Here is a 3,929-nt window from a genome sequence, read left to right as displayed (position 1 = left end):
CAGGAGTCCATGGGAGACTTAAAGTCCAATCATTTTATGCAGGTACTCTCCTCGCAGCTTCCCCTCGATGAACATGTGGTGAAACACCTGTCCTTATTTCCAAACAATAACTAAGTGATTTTAAGTTACCTTGCTGGCATCGCTGTAGAGTGATGCTTGACCAATTCCCTGGATGGTGAAGGTGGAAAAATGTGTCCTGAGAAAAGGCAGACAGACCGAATGGGACACCTGGCTCCTGGGCTTGAGGTTTATCTGTGGGTGGAATCTCCGGTGTGCTGCTTCCTGACTATGTGACGGCTGTTGAGTGCAGTGGTCACAGATTATTTGCAGTCTCTATATCCCTGTGGGCTCAATATCCAAAGCTCCTCATTAACCAAACACTTTTATTGTCATTATGATCCCAGGACAGTGCAAATCCTGAAAAACCAAGGCTTTAGAATGTGGAATTAAGGATGGCTGATTCCCTGCCCCTGTGAGACCAGCTGCTTGCCATTCATCTCTCTCTATTTGTTTCTGCTCACCTCCATGTCACATACCATGTACACGTGGACACAGATTCATTCTCCAATTGGATTTCTGCCAAAATCCACCAGGAATAATATCCTTCATTCAATGTCCTCTTCCTTTTTTAGCAATATGCAAAAATTTCTTGTAATCACACATTAACTTTACTAGCTGTTGTCTTCATCTCGCTTGGAATGACATTTGTGATTGCATTTAGGGCCAAGCTAAGCAATCTAGGATATGATCCATAATTTAATCACATCTGCAAAGAATGTTTTGCTCAATAAGGTAAAACTTACAGGTTCCACAGATCAGGACCTGGTAACTTTGGGGCAATTATGCAGCCTACTACACCAATTGAAGAAACCATCCCAATAAGTAATAAACTCAGTCGATGTTGCCGACAAGTGAAGTGACAGATGAATTAAAAGCTGGACTTAACAAGGTAGAGAAACTTGGTGACTCTTCAGGAGTACTTTCTGTTGCATGCAGGGGCAAGAACCTGATTGGAGTTGACAAATCATTTTTTTTTAATTTTTAATTTAATTGTACTTTAGGTGTAATTTACACTGCTAATTAGTTTCTCATACAAAAAAATTATACAAAAATTATTTTGTGACATTGGTTGCAATCCCAGCAATGTGTCAGTACTCTCCCAGTTTCCCTTTACACCTGGTTGCCCATGTCTGTTCCTCCAGTTTTCCTGTCCCCTCCTGCCTTCTTGTCTTTGCTTTTGGGCAGGAGTTGTCCATTTTGTGTCCTGTATTTGATTGAACTAAGAATCTCGTTCCTCATGTGTGTTATTATTTGTTTTATTGGCTTCTCTAATCTTTGGCTGAAAGGAGGACTTCGGGTGTCACTTTGGTTCTGAGATAGCAGTGTGTCCAGGGGCCATAGTCTCAGGGTTTCCTGTAGTCTCTGTCAGATCAGTAAGTCTGGTCTTTTTTCGTGAATTTGAATTTTGTTCTACCATTTTCCTCTCGCTCTGCCCAGGACCCTCTATTGTGATCCCTGTCAGAGTGATCTGTGGTGGTAGCCGGGCACCATCTAGTTCTTCTGGACAAAGTCTGGTGGAGTCTCTGGTTCATTTGGTCCATTAATCCTTTGATCTGATGTTTTCCTTGTGTCTTATTTTTCATCATTCTCCTTTGCTCTTGATGGGATGGGACCAATAGATGTATCTTAGATGGCTGCTCACAAGCTTTTAAGATCGCAGACAGTACTCACCCAAGTAGGATGTAGAACATTTTCTTTATGAACTATGTTATGCCAATTGAACTAGATGTCCCCCGAGACCATGGTTCCCAGCCGTAAGCCCCAATAACTCTATCCCTCAAGGTTTTTGGATGTATCTAGGAAGCGTCTATGATTTGCCTTGTTCAAATTGTGCTGACTTCCCCTATATTGTGTGCTGTTGTCTTTCCCTTCACCAAAGGTTTACAATATGGGTTTTTATAATAGTGATCTCATACAATTTTTGTCCTTTTGTGATTGACTTATTTCATTCAGCATAATGTTCTCCAGTTTCATCCATGTTGTGAGATGTTTTGCAGATCATCATTGTTCTTTATCATTGCGTAGTACTCCATAGTGTGTATGTATCATAGTTTGTTTATCCATTCATCTGTTGGTAGACATCTAGTTGCTATTGTGAATAATTCTGCAAGGAAGATGGGTATGCATATGTATATTCAGCCCTTATTTCTCTAGGATATATTCCTAGGAGTGGGTTTGCTGGATCATATAATTTTCTATCTTTTTAAGGAGGTGCCGTATCATTTTCCATAGTGGTTGCACCATTTTACCTTCCCACCAGCAGTGCATAAGACTTCCAGTCTCCCCACAACCTCTCTAACATTTGTTATTTTCTTTTTTGATTAGTGCCAGTAATGTTGGGGTGAGATGGGATGTCACTGTAGTTTTGATTTGCATTTCTCTAATGGCTGATGATGATAAGCATTTCCTCATGTGTCTGCTAGCTGCTTGAATGTAGCTTCTTTGGTGAATGAAGTGTCTGTTCATATCCTTTGTCCATTTTTTAAATTTATTTATTGTACTTTAGATGAAAGTTTACAGAACAAACTAGCTACTCATTAAACAATTAGTACACACATTATTTTATGATATTTGTTACTAACCCCATGACATGTCACCACTGTCCCTTCTCGACCTTGAGTTCCCTATTAACAACTTTCCTCTCCCCTCCTGCCTTCTAGTTCTTGCTCCTGGGCTGGTGTACACCTTTAATCTGGTTTTGTTTTATGGGCCTGTTTAATCTTTGGCTGAAGGGTGAACCTCGGGAGTGACTTCATTACTGAGCTAAAAGGGTGTCTGGGGGCCATACTCTCGGGGTTTCTCCAGTCTCTGTCAGGCCAGTAAGTCTGGTCTTTTTTTGTTAGAATTTTGTTCTACATTTTCTACAGCTCTATCTGGGACCCTCTATTGTGATCCCTGTCAGAGCAGTCAGTGTTGGTAGCTGGGCACCATCTATTTGTACTGGACTTAGTCTAGTGGAGGCTGTGGTAGTTGTGGTCCATTAGTCCTTTGGACTAATCTTTCCCTTGTGTCTTTAGTTTTCTTCATTCTCCCTTCCTCCTGAAGGGGTGAGACCAGTGGAGTATTTTAGATGGCCACTCATAAGCTTTTAAGACCCCAGACACTGCTCACCAAACTAGACTGTAGAACATTTTCTTTATAAACAATGTTATGCCAATTGAGCTAGATGTTCCCTGGGACTGTGGTCCCCACAGCCTTCAGCCCAGTAATTCAGTCCCTCAGGGAGTTTGGGTGTGCCTATGGAGCTTCCATGACCTTTCCTTGTACAAGTTGTGCTGGCTTCCCCAGTATTGTGTCCTGTCTTACCCTTTACCATAGTTACCACTTAACTATTGTCTATTTAGCGTTTTTCGATCCCCACCCTTCCTCTCTCATAACCATCAAAGATAGTTTCTTTTTGTGTGTAAACTTTTTCATGAGTTTTTACAATAGAGGTCTCATACTATATTTGTCCTTTTGTGAGTGACTTATTTCACTAAGCATAATGTCCTCCAGTTTCATCCACATTATGAGATGCTTCACAGATTCATCACTGTTCTTTATCGTTGTGTAGTACTACACTGTGTGTATGTACCATAGTTTGTTTATCCATTCATCTGTTGATAGGCATCTAGGTGTTGCCATCTTTTTGCTATTGTGAACAGTGCTGCCATGAACATGGGTGTGCATGTGTCTATTTGTGTGACGGCTCTTATTTCTCTGGGATATATTCCTAGGAGTGTGATTGCTGGATGGTATGGTATTTCTATTTCCAGCTTTCAAAGGAAGTGCCGTATCATTTTCCAAAATGGTTGTATCATTTTGCATTCCCACCAGCAGTGCATAAGAGTTCCGATCTCCCCGCTGCCTCTCCAACATTTGTTATTTCC

This window comes from Trichechus manatus, unplaced genomic scaffold (assembly GCF_000243295.1).
Source record: "Trichechus manatus latirostris isolate Lorelei unplaced genomic scaffold, TriManLat1.0 scaffold00057, whole genome shotgun sequence".
NCBI lineage: Eukaryota > Metazoa > Chordata > Mammalia > Sirenia > Trichechidae > Trichechus > Trichechus manatus.
The sequence above is the reverse complement of the archived record's forward strand: the minus strand, read 5'-3'. Positions refer to the sequence as shown.